The sequence below is a fragment of the Ambystoma mexicanum genome, chromosome 1p (assembly GCF_040938575.1).
Source record: "Ambystoma mexicanum isolate Mex_15411 chromosome 1p, UKY_AmexF1_1, whole genome shotgun sequence".
NCBI classification, from domain to species: Eukaryota; Metazoa; Chordata; class Amphibia; order Caudata; family Ambystomatidae; genus Ambystoma; species Ambystoma mexicanum.
Genome location: NC_090921.1, coordinates 1,026,391,292 through 1,026,409,969, shown reverse-complemented (window position 1 = coordinate 1,026,409,969; position 18,678 = coordinate 1,026,391,292). Strand labels below are relative to the sequence as shown.

General features: G+C 42.5%; 10 non-coding genes across 10 annotated transcripts; all 10 read left to right on the top strand.

Moving 5' to 3' along the window:
• The first annotated feature begins 1,323 nt into the window (after nucleotides 1-1,323).
• On the top strand, nucleotides 1,324-1,409 carry TRNAY-AUA (transfer RNA tyrosine (anticodon AUA)). Its single transcript is given in 2 exon segments — nucleotides 1,324-1,360; nucleotides 1,374-1,409. It is a non-coding gene; the product is annotated as a tRNA-Tyr (tRNA).
• Nucleotides 1,410-1,969: 560 nt separating this feature from the next.
• On the top strand, nucleotides 1,970-2,055 carry TRNAY-AUA (transfer RNA tyrosine (anticodon AUA)). Its single transcript is given in 2 exon segments — nucleotides 1,970-2,006; nucleotides 2,020-2,055. It is a non-coding gene; the product is annotated as a tRNA-Tyr (tRNA).
• Nucleotides 2,056-2,615: 560 nt separating this feature from the next.
• TRNAY-GUA (transfer RNA tyrosine (anticodon GUA)) lies at nucleotides 2,616-2,701 on the top strand. Its single transcript is given in 2 exon segments — nucleotides 2,616-2,652; nucleotides 2,666-2,701. It is a non-coding gene; the product is annotated as a tRNA-Tyr (tRNA).
• Nucleotides 2,702-5,155: 2,454 nt separating this feature from the next.
• TRNAY-AUA (transfer RNA tyrosine (anticodon AUA)) lies at nucleotides 5,156-5,241 on the top strand. The gene is given in 2 exon segments: nucleotides 5,156-5,192; nucleotides 5,206-5,241. It is a non-coding gene; the product is annotated as a tRNA-Tyr (tRNA).
• A 1,161-nt stretch (nucleotides 5,242-6,402) lies between these two features.
• TRNAY-AUA (transfer RNA tyrosine (anticodon AUA)) lies at nucleotides 6,403-6,488 on the top strand. The gene is given in 2 exon segments: nucleotides 6,403-6,439; nucleotides 6,453-6,488. It is a non-coding gene; the product is annotated as a tRNA-Tyr (tRNA).
• Nucleotides 6,489-12,154: 5,666 nt separating this feature from the next.
• Nucleotides 12,155-12,240, top strand: TRNAY-GUA (transfer RNA tyrosine (anticodon GUA)). Its single transcript is given in 2 exon segments — nucleotides 12,155-12,191; nucleotides 12,205-12,240. It is a non-coding gene; the product is annotated as a tRNA-Tyr (tRNA).
• A 555-nt stretch (nucleotides 12,241-12,795) lies between these two features.
• Nucleotides 12,796-12,881, top strand: TRNAY-AUA (transfer RNA tyrosine (anticodon AUA)). Its single transcript is given in 2 exon segments — nucleotides 12,796-12,832; nucleotides 12,846-12,881. It is a non-coding gene; the product is annotated as a tRNA-Tyr (tRNA).
• Nucleotides 12,882-16,870: 3,989 nt separating this feature from the next.
• Nucleotides 16,871-16,956, top strand: TRNAY-AUA (transfer RNA tyrosine (anticodon AUA)). The gene is given in 2 exon segments: nucleotides 16,871-16,907; nucleotides 16,921-16,956. It is a non-coding gene; the product is annotated as a tRNA-Tyr (tRNA).
• A 559-nt stretch (nucleotides 16,957-17,515) lies between these two features.
• On the top strand, nucleotides 17,516-17,601 carry TRNAY-GUA (transfer RNA tyrosine (anticodon GUA)). Its single transcript is given in 2 exon segments — nucleotides 17,516-17,552; nucleotides 17,566-17,601. It is a non-coding gene; the product is annotated as a tRNA-Tyr (tRNA).
• Nucleotides 17,602-18,160: 559 nt separating this feature from the next.
• Nucleotides 18,161-18,246, top strand: TRNAY-GUA (transfer RNA tyrosine (anticodon GUA)). Its single transcript is given in 2 exon segments — nucleotides 18,161-18,197; nucleotides 18,211-18,246. It is a non-coding gene; the product is annotated as a tRNA-Tyr (tRNA).
• Nucleotides 18,247-18,678: the final 432 nt, after the last annotated feature.

The following is an 18,678-nucleotide window of genomic DNA, read 5'->3' as shown; positions in this document are numbered from 1 at the left end:
AATTGCAAGAGATGTTTACAAGTCGACGGTTGAAGTGGAAGCTCGTATTGAGTTTGCTAGAGAATGATTTGCCAAGCCTTCGATAGCTCGTCGCTGGTTCAAATCCGGCTCAAAGGACTTTTGTCAAATGCACATTTTATTGAATACTTGGAAAGTAAAATACTTGGAAAGTAAAATAACAGACAATTTATAATTATATTATATTTCATCACTGAAAATAGATGCCTTTTGCTTTGAGGCTGTGGCCACGTTATTTTTCTGTCCGACACCAATCTTCGTTGGTTTCCTGTGAGGTATTTTGGATCCCCATCTCTTGCTATGAACTGACAAAACAGCAGAATCCCCTTGACAATCTTGATTTCTCAAGGGAAATGGGAGAACACTATACACCATCCAAGATATTAAAATATTGTCAAGGCCGAACACTGATGAATACTCTGAGGAGATGGCCTGTGAGGCGCCGCCTTTCAACTTTTCCTCCTTAGCATGGTGGTCAGTAACATGCGGGAGACTGCGGAGGGGGTCATTTTTTTAATTGTGAACTGATGTGCTTTTACTCAATTCGGGAACCTCACAAGCCAAATTTGTAGTATTTTGCACGAATTGCAAGAGATGTTTGAATGTCGACGGTTGAAGTGGAAGCTCGTATTGAGCTTGCTAGAGACTGATTTGCCAAGCCTTCGATAGCTCAGTTGGTACAGCGGAGGACTGTAGTGGTAAAACAGGCATCCTTAGATCGCTGGTCCAAATCCGGCTCGAAGGACTTTTGCCAAATGCACATTTTATTGAATACTTGGAAAGTAAAATACTTGGAAAGTAAAATAACAGACAATTTATAATTATATTATATTTCATCACTGAAAATAGATGCCTTTTGCTTTGAGGCTGTGGCCACGTTATTTTTCTGTCCAACACGAATCTTCATTGGTTTCCTGTCAGGTGTTTTGGATCCCCATCTCTTGCTATGAACTGGCAAAACAGCAGAATCCCCTTGACAATCTTGATTTCTCAAGGGAAATGAGAGAACAGTATACACCATCCAAGATATTAAAATATTGTCAAGGCCCAACACGGCTGAATACTCTGAGGAGATGGCCTGTGAGGCGCCGTCTTTCAACTTTTCCCCCTTAGTATGGTGGTCAGTAACATGCGGGAGACTGCGGAGGGGGTCATTTTTTTAATTGGGAACTGATGTGCTTTTACTCAATTCGGGAACGTCACAAGCCAAATTTGTAGTATTTTGCACGAATTGCAAGAGATGTTTACAAGTCGACGGTTGAAGTGGAAGCTCGTATTGAGTTTGCTAGAGAATGATTTGCCAAGCCTTCGATAGCTCAGTTGGTAGAGCGGAGGACTATAGTGGTAAAACAGGCATCCTTAGGTCGCTGGTTCAAATCCAGCTCGAAGGACTTTTGCCAAATGCACATTTTATTGAATACTTGGAAAGTAAAATACTTGGAAAGTAAAATAACAGACAATTTATAATTATATTATATTTCATCACTGAAAATAGATGCCTTTTGCTTTGAGGCTGTGACCACGTTATTTTTCTGTCCAACACGAATCTTCATTGGTTTCCTGTGAGGTGTTTTGGATCCCCATCTCTTGCTATGAACTGGCAAAACAGCAGAATCCCCTTGACAATCTTGATTTCTCAAGAGAAATGAGAGAACACTATACACCATCCAAGATATTAAAAAATTGTCAAGGCCCAACGCGGCTGAATACTCTGAGGAGATGGCCTGTGAGGTGCCGCCTTTCAACTTTTCCCCCTTAGTATGGTGGTCAGTAACATGCGGGAGACTGCGGAGGGGGTCATTTTTTTCATTGGGAACTGATGTGCTTTTACTCAATTCGGGAACGTCACAAGCCAAATTTGTAGTATTTTGCACGAATTGCAAGAGATGTTTACAAGTCGACGGTTGAAGTGGAAGCTCGTATTGAGTTTGCTAGAGAACGATTTGCCAAGCCTTCGATAGCTCAGTTGGTAGAGGGGAGGACTATAGTGGTAAAACAGGCATCCTTAGGTCGCTGGTTCAAATCCGGCTCGAAGGACTTTTGCCAAATGCACATTTTATTGAATACTTGGAAAGTAAAATACTTGGAAAGTAAAATAACAGACAATTTATAATTATATTATATTTCATCACTGAAAATAGATGCCTTTTGCTTTGAGGCTGTGGCCACGTTATTTTTCTGTCCGACACCAATCTTCGTTGTTTTCCTGTGAGGTATTTTGGATCCCCATCTCTTGCTATGAACTGACAAAACAGCAGAATCCCCTTGACAATCTTGATTTCTCAAGGGAAATGGGAGAACACTATACACCATCCAAGATATTAAAATATTGTCAAGGCCGAACACTGATGAATACTCTGAGGAGATGGCCTGTGAGGCGCCGCCTTTCAACTTTTCCTCCTTTGTATGGTGGTCAGTAACATGCGGGAGACTGCGGAGGGGGTCATTTTTTAAATTGTGAACTGATGTGCTTTTACTCAATTCGGGAACCTCACAAGCCCAATTTGTAGTATTTTGCACGAATTGCAAGAGATGTTTGAATGTCGACGGTTGAAGTGGAAGCTCGTATTGAGCTTGCTAGAGACTGATTTGCCAAGCCTTCGATAGCTCAGTTGGTAGAGCGGAGGACTGTAGTGGTAAAACATGCATCCTTAGGTCGCTGGTTCAAATCCGGCTCGAAGGACTTTTGCCAAATGCACATTTTATTGAATACTTGGAAAGTAAAATACTTGGAAAGTAAAATAACAGACAATTTATAATTATATTATATTTCATCACTGAAAATAGATCCCTTTTGCTTTGAGGCTGTGACCACGTTATTTTTCTGTCCAACACGAATCTTCATTGGTTTCCTGTGAGGTGTTTTGGATCCCCATCTCTTGCTATGAACTGACAAAACAGCAGAATCCCCTTGACAATCTTGATTTCTCAAAGGAAATGGGAGAACACCATACACCATCCAAGATATTAAAATATTGTCAAGGCCGAACACTGATGAATACTCTGAGGAGATGGCCTGTGAGGCGCCGCCTTTCAACTTTTCCTCCTTAGTATGGTGGTCAGTAACATGCGGGAGACTGCGGAGGCGGTCATTTTTTTAATTGGGAACTGATGTGCTTTTACTCAATTCGGGAACCTCACAAGCCAAATTTGTAGTATTTTGCACGAATTGCAAGAGATGTTTGCATGTCGACGGTTGAAGTGGAAGCTCGAATTGAGCTTTCTAGAGAATGGTTTGCCAAGCCTTTGATAGCTCAGTTGGTAGAGGAGAGGACTGTAGTGGTAAAACAGGCATCCTTAGGTCGCTGGTTCAAATCCGGCTCAAAGGACTTTTGCCAAATGCAAATTTTATTGAATACTTGGAAAGTAAAATACTTGGAAAATAGCATAACAGACAATTTATAATTATATTATATTTCATCACTGAAAATAGATGCCTTTTGCTTTGAGGCTGTGGCCACATTATTTTTCTGTCCAACACCAATCTTCTTTGGTTTCCTGTGAGGTGTTTTTTTGATCCCCATCTCTTGCTATGAACTGGCAAAACAGCATAATCCCCTTGACAATCTTGATTTCTCAAGGAAAATGAGAGAACACTATACACCATCCAAGATATTAAAATATTGTCAAGGCCCAACGAGGCTGAATACTCTGAGGAGATGGCCTTTGAGGTGCCGCCTTTCAACTTTTCCCCCTTAGTATGGTGGTCAGTAACTTGCGGGAGACTGCGGAGGGGGTCATTTTTTTAATTGGGAACTGATGTGCTTTTACTCAATTCGGGAACCTCACAAGCCAAATTTGTAGTATTTTGCACGAATTGCAAGAGATGTTTACAAGTCGACGGTTGAAGTGGAAGCTCGTATTGAGTTTGCTAGAGAATGATTTGCCAAGCCTTCGATAGCTCGTCGCTGGTTCAAATCCGTCTCAAAGGACTTTTGCCAAGTGCACATTTTATTGAATACTTGGAAAGTAAAATACTTGGAAAGTAAAATAACAGACAATTTATAATTATATTATATTTCATCACTGAAAATAGATGCCTTTTGCTTTGAGGCTGTGGCCACGTTATTTTTCTGTCCGACACCAATCTTCGTTGGTTTCCTGTGAGGTATTTTGGATCCCCATCTCTTGCTATGAACTGACAAAACAGCAGAATCCCCTTGACAATCTTGATTTCTCAAGGGAAATGGGAGAACACTATACACCATCCAAGATATTAAAATATTGTCAAGGCCGAACACTGATGAATACTCTGAGGAGATGGCCTGTGAGGCACCGCCTTTCAACTTTTCCTCCTTATTATGGTGGTCAGTAACATGCGGGAGACTGCGGAGGGGGTCATTTTTTTAATTGTGAACTGATGTGCTTTTACTCAATTCGGGAACCTCACAAGCCAAATTTGTAGTATTTTGCACAAATTGCAAGAGATGTTTGAATGTCGACGGTTGAAGTGGAAGCTCGTATTGAGCTTGCTAGAGACTGATTTGCCAAGCCTTCGATAGCTCAGTTGGTAGAGCGGAGGACTGTATTGGTAAAACAGGCATCCTTAGGTCGCTGGTTCAAATCCGGCTCGAAGGACTTTTGCCAAATGCACATTTTATTGAATACTTGGAAAGTAAAATACTTGGAAAGTAAAATAGCAGACAATTTATAATTATATTATATTTCATCACTGAAAATAGATGCCTTTTGCTTTGAGGCTGTGACCATGTTATATTTCTGTCCAACACGAATCTTCATTGGTTTCCTGTGAGGTGTTTTGGATCCCCATCTCTTGCTATGAACTGGCAAAACAGCAGAATCCCCTTGACAATCTTGATTTCTCAAGGGAAATGAGAGAACACTATACACCATCCAAGATATTAAAATATTGTCAAGGCCCAACGCGGCTGAATACTCTGAGGAGATGGCCTGTGAGGTGCCGCCTTTCAACTTTTCCCCCTTAGTATGGTGGTCAGTAACATGCGGGAGACTGCGGAGGGGGTCATTTTTTTAATTGGGAACTGATGTGCTTTTACTCAATTCGGGAACCTCACAAGCCAAATTTGTAGTATTTTGCACGAATTGCAAGAGATGTTTACAAGTCGACGGTTGAAGTGGAAGCTCGTATTGAGTTTGCTAGAGTTGATTTGCCAAGCCTTCGATAGCTCAGTTGGTAGAGCGGAGGACTATAGTGGTAAAACAGGCATCCTTAGGTCGCTGGTTCAAATCTAGCTCAAAGGACTTTTGCCAAATGCACATTTTATTGAATACTTGGAAAGTAAAATACTTGGAAAGTAAAATAACAGACAATTTATAATTATATTATATTTCATCACTGAAAATAGATGCCTTTTGCTTTGAGGCTGTGGCCACGTTATTTTTCTGTCCAACACGAATCTTCATTGGTTTCCTGTCAGGTGTTTTGGATCCCCATCTCTTGCTATGAACTGGCAAAACAGCAGAATCCCCTTGACAATCTTGATTTCTCAAGGGAAATGAGAGAACACTATACACCATCCAAGATATTAAAATATTGTCAAGGCCCAACACGGCTGAATACTCTGAGGAGATGGCCTGTGAGGCGCCGCCTTTCAACTTTTCCCCCTTATTATAGTGGTCATTAACATGCGGGAGACTGCGGAGGGGGTCATTTTTTTAATTGGGAACTGATGTGCTTTTACTCAATTCGGGAACCTCACAAGCCAAATTTGTAGTATTTTGCACGAATTGCAAGAGATGTTTACAAGTGGACGGTTGAAGTGGAAGCTCGTATTGAGTTTGCTAGAGAATGATTTGCCAAGCCTTCGATAGCTCGTCGCTGATTCAAATCCGGCTCAAAGGACTTTTGCCAAATGCACATTTTATTGAATACTTGGAAAGTAAAATACTTGGAAAGTAAAATAACAGACAATTTATAATTATATTATATTTCATCACTGAAAATAGATGCCTTTTGCTTTGAGGCTGTGGCCACATTATTTTTCTGTCCGACACCAATCTTCGTTGTTTTCCTGTGAGGTATTTTGGATCCCCATCTCTTGCTATGAACTGACAAAACAGCAGAATCCCCTTGACAATCTTGATTTCTCAAGGGAAATGGGAGAACACTATACACCATCCAAGATATTAAAATATTGTCAAGGCCGAACACTGATGAATACTCTGAGGAGATGGCCTGTGAGGCGCCGCCTTTCAACTTTTCCTCCTTTGTATGGTGGTCAGTAACATGCGGGAGACTGCGGAGGGGGTCATTTTTTAAATTGTGAACTGATGTGCTTTTACTCAATTCGGGAACGTCACAAGCCAAATTTGTAGTATTTTGCACGAATTGCAAGAGATGTTTACAAGTCGACGGTTGAAGTGGAAGCTCGTATTGAGTTTGCTAGAGAACGATTTGCCAAGCCTTCGATAGCTCAGTTGGTAGAGCAGAGGACTATAGTGGTAAAACAGGCATCCTTAGGTCGCTGGTTCAAATCCGGCTCGAAGGACTTTTGCCAAATGCACATTTTATTGAATACTTGGAAAGTAAAATACTTGGAAAGTAAAATAACAGACAATTTATAATTATATTATATTTCATCACTGAAAATAGATGCCTTTTGCTTTGAGGCTGTGGCCACGTTGTTTTTCTGTCCGACACCAATCTTCGTTGTTTTCCTGTGAGGTATTTTGGATCCCCATCTCTTGCTATGAACTGACAAACAGCAGAATCCCCTTGACAATCTTGATTTCTCAAGGGAAATGGGAGAACACTATACACCATCCAAGATATTAAAATATTGTCAAGGCCGAACACTGATGAATACTCTGAGGAGATGGCCTGTGAGGCGCCGCCTTTCAACTTTTCCTCCTTTGTATGGTGGTCAGTAACATGCGGGAGACTGCGGAGGGGGTCATTTTTTAAATTGTGAACTGATGTGCTTTTACTCAATTCGGGAACCTCACAAGCCAAATTTGTAGTATTTTGCACGAATTGCAAGCGATGTTTACAAGTCGACGGTTGAAGTGGAAGCTCGTATTGAGTTTGCTAGAGTTGATTTGCCAAGCCTTCGGTAGCTCAGTTGGTAGAGCGGAGGACTGTAGTGGTAAAACAGGCATCCTTAGGTCACTGGTTCAAATCCGGTTCGAAGGACTTTTGCCAAATGCACATTTTATTGAATACTTGGAAAGTAAAATACTTGGAAAGTAAAATAACAGACAATTTATAATTATATTATATTTCATCACTGAAAATAGATGCCTTTTGCTTTGAGGCTGTGACCACGTTATTTTTCTGTCCAACACGAATCTTCATTGGTTTCCTGTGAGGTGTTTTGGATCCCCATCTCTTGCTATGAACTGGCAAAACAGCAGAATCCCCTTGACAATCTTGATTTCTCAAGAGAAATGAGAGAACACTATACACCATCCAAGATATTAAAAAATTGTCAAGGCCCAACGCGGCTGAATACTCTGAGGAGATGGCCTGTGAGGTGCCGCCTTTCAACTTTTCCCCCTTAGTATGGTGGTCAGTAACATGCGGGCGACTGCGGAGGGGGTCATTTTTTTAATTGGGAACTGATGTGCTTTTACTCAATTCGGGAACCTCACAAGCCAAATTTGTAGTATTTTGCACGAATTGCAAGAGATGTTTACAAGTCGACGGTTGAAGTGGAAGCTCGTATTGAGTTTGCTAGAGAATGATTTGCCAAGCCTTCGAAAGCTCAGTTGGTAGAGCGGAGGACTGTAGTGGTAAAACAGGCATCCTTAGGTCGCTGGTTCAAATCCGGCTTGAAGGACTTTTGCCAAATGCAAATTTTATTGAATACTTGGAAAGTAAAATACTTGGAAAATAAAATAACAGACAATTTATAATTATATTATATTTCATCACTGAAAATAGATGCCTTTTGCTTTGAGGCTGTGGCCACGTTATGTTTCTGTCCAACACCAATCTTCATTGGTTTCCTGTGAGGTGTTTCAGATCCCCATCTCTTGCTATGAACTGGCAAAACAGCAGAATCCCCTTGACAATCTTGATTTCTCAAGGGAAATGAGAGAACAGTATACACCATCCAAGATATTAAAATATTGTCAAGGCCCAACACGGCTGAATACTCTGAGGAGATGGCCTGTGAGGCGCCGCCTTTCAACTTTTCCCCCTTAGTATGGTGGTCAGTAACATGCGGGAGACTGTGGAGGGGGTCATTTTTTTAATTGGGAACTGATGTGCTTTTACTCAATTCGGGAACGTCACAAGCCAAATTTGTAGTATTTTGCACGAATTGCAAGAGATGTTTACAAGTCGACGGTTGAAGTGGAAGCTCGTATTGAGTTTGCTAGAGAACAATTTGCCAAGCCTTCGATAGCTCAGTTGGTAGAGCAGAGGACTGTAATGGTAAAACAGGCATCCTTAGGTGGCTGGTTCAAATCCGGCTCGAGGGACTTTTGCCAAATGCACATTTTATTGAATACTTGGAAAGTAAAATACTTGGAAAGTAAAATAACAGACAATTTATAATTATATTATATTTCATCACTGAAAATAGATGCCTTTTGCTTTGAGGCTGTGACCACGTTATTTTTCTGTCCAACACGAATCTTCATTGGTTTCCTGTGAGGTGTTTTGGATCCCCATCTCTTGCTATGAACTGGCAAAACAGCAGAATCCCCTTGACAATCTTGATTTCTCAAGAGAAATGAGAGAACACTATACACCATCCAAGATATTAAAATATTGTCAAGGCCCAACGCGGCTGAATACTCTGAGGAGATGGCCTGTGAGGTGCCGCCTTTCAACTTTTCCCCCTTAGTATGGTGGTCAGTAACATGCGGGCGACTGCGGAGGGGGTCATTTTTTTAATTGGGAACTGATGTGCTTTTACTCAATTCGGGAACCTCACAAGCCAAATTTGTAGTATTTTGCACGAATTGCAAGAGATGTTTACAAGTCGACGGTTGAAGTGGAAGCTCGTATTGAGTTTGCTAGAGAATGATTTGCCAAGCCTTCGAAAGCTCAGTTGATAGAGCGGAGGACTGTAGTGGTAAAACAGGCATCCTTAGGTCGCTGGTTCAAATCCGGCTCGAAGGACTTTTGCCAAATGCAAATTTTATTGAATACTTGGAAAGTAAAATACTTGGAAAATAAAATAACAGACAATTTATAATTATATTATATTTCATCACTGAAAATAGATGCCTTTTGCTTTGAGGCTGTGGCCACGTTATGTTTCTGTCCAACACCAATCTTCATTGGTTTCCTGTGAGGTGTTTCAGATCCCCATCTCTTGCTATGAACTGGCAAAACAGCAGAATCCCCTTGACAATCTTGATTTCTCAAGGGAAATGAGAGAACAGTATACACCATCCAAGATATTAAAATATTGTCAAGGCCCAACACGGCTGAATACTCTGAGGAGATGGCCTGTGAGGCGCGCCTTTCAACTTTTCCCCCTTAGTATGGTGGTCAGTAACATGCGGGAGACTGCGGAGGGGGTCATTTTTTTCATTGGGAACTGATGTGCTTTTACTCAATTCGGGAACGTCACAAGCCAAATTTGTAGTATTTTGCACGAATTGCAAGAGATGTTTACAAGTCGACGGTTGAAGTAGAAGCTCGTATTGAGTTTGCTAGAGAACTATTTGCCAAGCCTTCGATAGCTCAGTTGGTAGAGCAGAGGACTGTAATGGTAAAACAGGCATCCTTAGGTGGCTGGTTCAAATCCGGCTCGAGGGACTTTTGCCAAATGCACATTTTATTGAATACTTGGAAAGTAAAATACTTGGAAAGTAAAATAACAGACAATTTATAATTATATTATATTTCATCACTGAAAATAGATGCCTTTTGCTTTGAGGCTGTGGCCACGTTATTTTTCTGTCCGACACCAATCTTCGTTGGTTTCCTGTGAGGTATTTTGGATCCCCATCTCTTGCTATGAACTGACAAAACAGCAGAATCCCCTTGACAATCTTGATTTCTCAAGGGAAATGGGAGAACACTATACACCATCCAAGATATTAAAATATTGTCAAGGCCGAACACTGATGAATACTCTGAGGAGATGGCCTGTGAGGCGCCGCCTTTCAACTTTTCCTCCTTTGTATGGTGGTCAGTAACATGCGGGAGACTGCGGAGGGGGTCATTTTTTTAATTGTGAACTGATGTGCTTTTACTCAATTCGGGAACCTCACAAGCCAAATTTGTAGTATTTTGCACGAATTGCAAGAGATGTTTGAAGTGGAAGCTTGTATTGAGCTTGCTAGAGACTGATTTACTAAGCCTTCGATAGCTCAGTTGGTAGAGCAGAGGACTGTAGTGGTAAAACAGGCATCCTTAGGTCGCTGGTTCAAATCCAGATTGAAGGACTTTTTGCCAAATGCAAATTTTATTGAATACTTGGAAAGTAAAATGCTTGGAAAATAAAATAACAGACAATTTATAATTATATTATATTTCATCACTGAAAATAGATGCCTTTTGCTTTGAGGCTGTGGCCACGTTATGTTTCTGTCCGACACCAATCTTCGTTGGTTTCCTGTGAGGTGTTTTGGATCCCCATCTCTTGCTATGAACTGACAAAACAGCAGAATCCCCTTGACAATCTTGATTTCTCAAGGGAAATGGGAGAACACTATACACCATCCAAGATAATAAAATATTGTCAAGGCCCAACACGGCTGAATACTCTGAGGAGATGGCCTGTGAGGCGCGCCTTTCAACTTTTCCCCCTTAGTATGGTGGTCAGTAACATGCGGGAGACTGCGGAGGGGGTCATTTTTTTAATTGGGAACTGATGTGCTTTTACTCAATTCGGGAACCTCACAAGCCAAATTTGTAGTATTTTGCACGAATTGCAAGAGATGTTTACAAGTCGACGGTTGAAGTGGAAGCTCGTATTGAGTTTGCTAGAGAATGATTTGCCAAGCCTTCGATAGCTCGTCGCTGGTTCAAATCCGGCTCAAAGGACTTTTGTCAAATGCACATTTTATTGAATACTTGGAAAGTAAAATACTTGGAAAGTAAAATAACAGACAATTTATAATTATATTATATTTCATCACTGAAAATAGATGCCTTTTGCTTTGAGGCTGTGGCCACGTTATTTTTCTGTCCGACACCAATCTTCGTTGGTTTCCTGTGAGGTATTTTGGATCCCCATCTCTTGCTATGAACTGACAAAACAGCAGAATCCCCTTGACAATCTTGATTTCTCAAGGGAAATGGGAGAACACTATACACCATCCAAGATATTAAAATATTGTCAAGGCCGAACACTGATGAATACTCTGAGGAGATGGCCTGTGAGGCGCCGCCTTTCAACTTTTCCTCCTTAGCATGGTGGTCAGTAACATGCGGGAGACTGCGGAGGGGGTCATTTTTTTAATTGTGAACTGATGTGCTTTTACTCAATTCGGGAACCTCACAAGCCAAATTTGTAGTATTTTGCACGAATTGCAAGAGATGTTTGAATGTCGACGGTTGAAGTGGAAGCTCGTATTGAGCTTGCTAGAGACTGATTTGCCAAGCCTTCGATAGCTCAGTTGGTACAGCGGAGGACTGTAGTGGTAAAACAGGCATCCTTAGATCGCTGGTCCAAATCCGGCTCGAAGGACTTTTGCCAAATGCACATTTTATTGAATACTTGGAAAGTAAAATACTTGGAAAGTAAAATAACAGACAATTTATAATTATATTATATTTCATCACTGAAAATAGATGCCTTTTGCTTTGAGGCTGTGGCCACGTTATTTTTCTGTCCGACACCAATCTTCGTTGGTTTCCTGTGAGGTATTTTGGATCCCCATCTCTTGCTATGAACTGACAAAACAGCAGAATCCCCTTGACAATCTTGATTTCTCAAGGGAAATGGGAGAACACTATACACCATCCAAGATATTAAAATATTGTGAAGGCCGAACACTGATGAATACTCTGAGGAGATGGCCTGTGAGGCACCGCCTTTCAACTTTTCCTCCTTATTATGGTGGTCAGTAACATGCGGGAGACTGCGGAGGGGGTCATTTTTTTAATTGTGAACTGATGTGCTTTTACTCAATTCGGGAACCTCACAAGCCAAATTTGTAGTATTTTGCACAAATTGCAAGAGATGTTTGAATGTCGACGGTTGAAGTGGAAGCTCGTATTGAGCTTGCTAGAGACTGATTTGCCAAGCCTTCGATAGCTCAGTTGGTAGAGCGGAGGACTGTAGTGGTAAAACAGGCATCCTTAGGTCGCTGGTTCAAATCCGGCTCGAAGGACTTTTGCCAAATGCACATTTTATTGAATACTTGGAAAGTAAAATACTTGGAAAGTAAAATAGCAGACAATTTATAATTATATTATATTTCATCACTGAAAATAGATGCCTTTTGCTTTGAGGCTGTGACCATGTTATATTTCTGTCCAACACGAATCTTCATTGGTTTCCTGTGAGGTGTTTTGGATCCCCATCTCTTGCTATGAACTGGCAAAACAGCAGAATCCCCTTGACAATCTTGATTTCTCAAGGGAAATGAGAGAACACTATACACCATCCAAGATATTAAAATATTGTCAAGGCCCAACGCGGCTGAATACTCTGAGGAGATGGCCTGTGAGGTGCCGCCTTTCAACTTTTCCCCCTTAGTATGGTAGTCAGTAACATGCGGGAGACTGCGGAGGGGGTCATTTTTTTAATTGGGAACTGATGTGCTTTTACTCAATTCGGGAACCTCACAAGCCAAATTTGTAGTATTTTGCACGAATTGCAAGAGATGTTTACAAGTCGACGGTTGAAGTGGAAGCTCGTATTGAGCTAGAGTTGATTTGCCAAGCCTTCGATAGCTCAGTTGGTAGAGCGGAGGACTATAGTGGTAAAACAGGCATCCTTAGGTCGCTGGTTCAAATCCGGCTCAAAGGACTTTTGCCAAATGCACATTTTATTGAATACTTGGAAAGTAAAATACTTGGAAAGTAAAATAACAGACAATTTATAATTATATTATATTTCATCACTGAAAATAGATGCCTTTTGCTTTGAGGCTGTGGCCACGTTATTTTTCTGTCCAACACGAATCTTCATTGGTTTCCTGTCAGGTGTTTTGGATCCCCATCTCTTGCTATGAACTGGCAAAACAGCAGAATCCCCTTGACAATCTTGATTTCTCAAGGGAAATGAGAGAACACTATACACCATCCAAGATATTAAAATATTGTCAAGGCCCAACACGGCTGAATACTCTGAGGAGATGGCCTGTGAGGCGCCGCCTTTCAACTTTTCCCCCTTAGTATAGTGGTCATTAACATGCGGGAGACTGCGGAGGGGGTCATTTTTTTAATTGGGAACTGATGTGCTTTTACTCAATTCGGGAACCTCACAAGCCAAATTTGTAGTATTTTGCACGAATTGCAAGAGATGTTTACAAGTGGACGGTTGAAGTGGAAGCTCGTATTGAGTTTGCTAGAGAATGATTTGCCAAGCCTTCGATAGCTCGTCGCTGATTCAAATCCGGCTCAAAGGACTTTTGCCAAATGCACATTTTATTGAATACTTGGAAAGTAAAATACTTGGAAAGTAAAATAACAGACAATTTATAATTATATTATATTTCATCACTGAAAATAGATGCCTTTTGCTTTGAGGCTGTGGCCACATTATTTTTCTGTCCGACACCAATCTTCGTTGTTTTCCTGTGAGGTATTTTGGATCCCCATCTCTTGCTATGAACTGACAAAACAGCAGAATCCCCTTGACAATCTTGATTTCTCAAGGGAAATGGGAGACCACGTCTGGGGGCAACCAGACGTGGTCTCCCTCTCACTGTGCTTAGAGAGGCATCAGCTTCACCTCACTGATGATCCCCAACAAGGGTGAAACACGTGTATGGGGTTGCTGGTGGTACTCTCGTTCAGATTGGAATTGCCATTGTATTTCGGTGCTGGACTGCCCCTGGGCAGGACAAAGACTGATATGCAAATGGATATTTCCCATCTGTGAAAGGCACAGTGAGTAAAAGCAGTGGCTGCGAACTCTCAAGTGGTTAATAACCACTGAACAGGTTATCATGTCTGTTCTTGCGAGAGAGGGGCGCCCGCTACCTTTGTTAAACTATTTGTTAAGGAACCTGGGATTGGTAACCCTAGGTCTCCTGGGGGCAACCAGACGTGGTCTCCCTCTCACTGTGTTTAGAGAGGCATCAGCTTCACCTCACTGATGATCCCCAACAAGGGTGAGACACGTGTATGGGGTTGCTGGTGGTACTCTCGTTCAGATTGGAATTGCCATTGTATTTCGGTGCTGGACTGCCCCTGGGCAGGACAAAGACTGATATGCAAATGGATATTTCCCATCTGTGAAAGGCACAGTGAGTAAAAGCAGTGGCTGCGAACTCTCAAGTGGTTAATAACCACTGAACAGGTTATCATGTCTGTTCTTGCGAGAGAGGGGCGCCCGCTACCTTTGTTAAACTATTTGTTAAGGAACCTGGGATTGGTAACCCTAGGTCTCCTGGGGGCAACCAGACGTGGTCTCCCTCTCACTGTGCTTAGAGAGGCATCAGCTTCACCTCACTGATGATCCCCAACAAGGGTGAAACACGTGTATGGGGTTGCTGGTGGTACTCTCGTTCAGATTGGAATTGCCATTGTATTTCGGTGCTGGACTGCCCCTGGGCAGGACAAAGACTGATATGCAAATGGATATTTCCCATCTGTGAAAGGCACAGTGAGTAAAAGCAGTGGCTGCGAACTCTCAAGTGGTTAATAACCACTGAACAGGTTATCATGTCTGTTCTTGCGAGAGAGGGGCGCCCGCTACCTTTGTTAAACTATTTGTTAAGGAACCTGGGATTGGTAACCCTAGGTCTCCTGGGGGCAACCAGACGTGGTCTCCCTCTCACTGTGCTTAGAGAGGCATCAGCTTCACCTCACTGATGATCCCCAACAAGGGTGAAACACGTGTATGGGGTTGCTGGTGGTACTCTCGTTCAGATTGGAATTGCCATTGTATTTCGGTGCTGGACTGCCCCTGGGCAGGACAAAGACTGATATGCAAATGGATATTTCCCATCTGTGAAAGGCACAGTGAGTAAAAGCAGTGGCTGCGAACTCTCAAGTGGTTAATAACCACTGAACAGGTTATCATGTCTGTTCTTGCGAGAGAGGGGCGCCCGCTACCTTTGTTAAACTATTTGTTAAGGAACCTGGGATTGGTAACCCTAGGTCTCCTGGGGGCAACCAGACGTGGTCTCCCTCTCACTGTGCTTAGAGAGGCATCAGCTTCACCTCACTGATGATCCCCAACAAGGGTGAAACACGTGTATGGGGTTGCTGGTGGTACTCTCGTTCAGATTGGAATTGCCATTGTATTTCGGTGCTGGACTGCCCCTGGGCAGGACAAAGACTGATATGCAAATGGATATTTCCCATCTGTGAAAGGCACAGTGAGTAAAAGCAGTGGCTGCGAACTCTCAAGTGGTTAATAACCACTGAACAGGTTATCATGTCTGTTCTTGCGAGAGAGGGGCGCCCGCTACCTTTGTTAAACTATTTGTTAAGGAACCTGGGATTGGTAACCCTAGGTCTCCTGGGGGCAACCAGACGTGGTCTCCCTCTCACTGTGCTTAGAGAGGCATCAGCTTCACCTCACTGATGATCCCCAACAAGGGTGAAACACGTGTATGGGGTTGCTGGTGGTACTCTCGTTCAGATTGGAATTGCCATTGTATTTCGGTGCTGGACTGCCCCTGGGCAGGACAAAGACTGATATGCAAATGGATATTTCCCATCTGTGAAAGGCACAGTGAGTAAAAGCAGTGGCTGCGAACTCTCAAGTGGTTAATAACCACTGAACAGGTTATCATGTCTGTTCTTGCGAGAGAGGGGCGCCCGCTACCTTTGTTAAACTATTTGTTAAGGAACCTGGGATTGGTAACCCTAGGTCTCCTGGGGGCAACCAGACGTGGTCTCCCTCTCACTGTGCTTAGAGAGGCATCAGCTTCACCTCACTGATGATCCCCAACAAGGGTGAAACACGTGTATGGGGTTGCTGGTGGTACTCTCGTTCAGATTGGAATTGCCATTGTATTTCGGTGCTGGACTGCCCCTGGGCAGGACAAAGACTGATATGCAAATGGATATTTCCCATCTGTGAAAGGCACAGTGAGTAAAAGCAGTGGCTGCGAACTCTCAAGTGGTTAATAACCACTGAACAGGTTATCATGTCTGTTCTTGCGAGAGAGGGGCGCCCGCTACCTTTGTTAAACTATTTGTTAAGGAACCTGGGATTGGTAACCCTAGGTCTCCTGGGGGCAACCAGACGTGGTCTCCCTCTCACTGTGCTTAGAGAGGCATCAGCTTCACCTCACTGATGATCCCCAACAAGGGTGAAACACGTGTATGGGGTTGCTGGTGGTACTCTCGTTCAGATTGGAATTGCCATTGTATTTCGGTGCTGGACTGCCCCTGGGCAGGACAAAGACTGATATGCAAATGGATATTTCCCATCTGTGAAAGGCACAGTGAGTAAAAGCAGTGGCTGCGAACTCTCAAGTGGTTAATAACCACTGAACAGGTTATCATGTCTGTTCTTGCGAGAGAGGGGCGCCCGCTACCTTTGTTACACCATCCAAGATATTAAAATATTGTCAAGGCCGAACACTGATGAATACTCTGAGGAGATGGCCTGTGAGGCGCCGCCTTTCAACTTTTCCTCCTTTGTATGGTGGTCAGTAACATGCGGGAGACTGCGGAGGGGGTCATTTTTTAAATTGTGAACTGATGTGCTTTTACTCAATTCGGGAACGTCACAAGCCAAATTTGTAGTATTTTGCACGAATTGCAAGAGATGTTTACAAGTCGACGGTTGAAGTGGAAGCTCGTATTGAGTTTGCTAGAGAACGATTTGCCAAGCCTTCGATAGCTCAGTTGGTAGAGCAGAGGACTATAGTGGTAAAACAGGCATCCTTAGGTCGCTGGTTCAAATCCGGCTCGAAGGACTTTTGCCAAATGCACATTTTATTGAATACTTGGAAAGTAAAATACTTGGAAAGTAAAATAACAGACAATTTATAATTATATTATATTTCATCACTGAAAATAGATGCCTTTTGCTTTGAGGCTGTGGCCACGTTATTTTTCTGTCCGACACCAATCTTCGTTGTTTTCCTGTGAGGTATTTTGGATCCCCATCTCTTGCTATGAACTGACAAACAGCAGAATCCCCTTGACAATCTTGATTTCTCAAGGGAAATGGGAGAACACTATACACCATCCAAGATATTAAAATATTGTCAAGGCCGAACACTGATGAATACTCTGAGGAGATGGCCTGTGAGGCGCCGCCTTTCAACTTTTCCTCCTTTGTATGGTGGTCAGTAACATGCGGGAGACTGCGGAGGGGGTCATTTTTTAAATTGTGAACTGATGTGCTTTTACTCAATTCGGGAACCTCACAAGCCAAATTTGTAGTATTTTGCACGAATTGCAAGAGATGTTTGAATGTCGACGGTTGAAGTGGAAGCTCGTATTGAGCTTGCTAGAGACTGATTTGTCAAGCCTTCGATAGCTCAGTTGGTAGAGCGGAGGACTGTAGTGGTAAAACAGGCATCCTTAGGTCGCTGGTTCAAATCCGGCTCGAAGGACTTTTGCCAAATGCACATTTTATTGAATACTTGGAAAGTAAAATACTTGGAAAGTAAAATAACAGACAATTTATAATTATATTATATTTCATCACTGAAAATAGATGCCTTTTGCTTTGAGGCTGTGACCACGTTATTTTTCTGTCCAACACGAATCTTCATTGGTTTCCTGTGAGGTGTTTTGGATCCCCATCTCTTGCTATGAACTGGCAAAACAGCAGAATCCCCTTGACAATCTTGATTTCTCAAGAGAAATGAGAGAACACTATACACCATCCAAGATATTAAAATATTGTCAAGGCCCAACGCGGCTGAATACTCTGAGGAGATGGCCTGTGAGGTGCCGCCTTTCAACTTTTCCCCCTGAGTATGGTGGTCAGTAACATGCGGGCGACTGCGGAGGGGGTCATTTTTTTAATTGGGAACTGATGTGCTTTTACTCAATTCGGGAACCTCACAAGCCAAATTTGTAGTATTTTGCACGAATTGCAAGCGATGTTTACAAGTCGACGGTTGAAGTGGAAGCTCGTATTGAGTTTGCTAGAGTTGATTTGGCAAGCCTTCGATAGCTCAGTTGGTAGAGCGGAGGACTGTAGTGGTAAAACAGGCATCCTTAGGTCACTGGTTCAAATCCGGTTCGAAGGACTTTTGCCAAATGCACATTTTATTGAATACTTGGAAAGTAAAATACTTGGAAAGTAAAATAACAGACAATTTATAATTATATTATATTTCATCACTGAAAATAGATGCCTTTTGCTTTGAGGCTGTGACCACGTTATTTTTCTGTCCAACACGAATCTTCATTGGTTTCCTGTGAGGTGTTTTGGATCCCCATCTCTTGCTATGAACTGGCAAAACAGCAGAATCCCCTTGACAATCTTGATTTCTCAAGAGAAATGAGAGAACACTATACACCATCCAAGATATTAAAAAATGGTCAAGGCCCAACGCGGCTGAATACTCTGAGGAGATGGCCTGTGAGGTGCCGCCTTTCAACTTTTCCCCCTTAGTATGGTGGTCAGTAACATGCGGGCGACTGCGGAGGGGGTCATTTTTTTAATTGGGAACTGATGT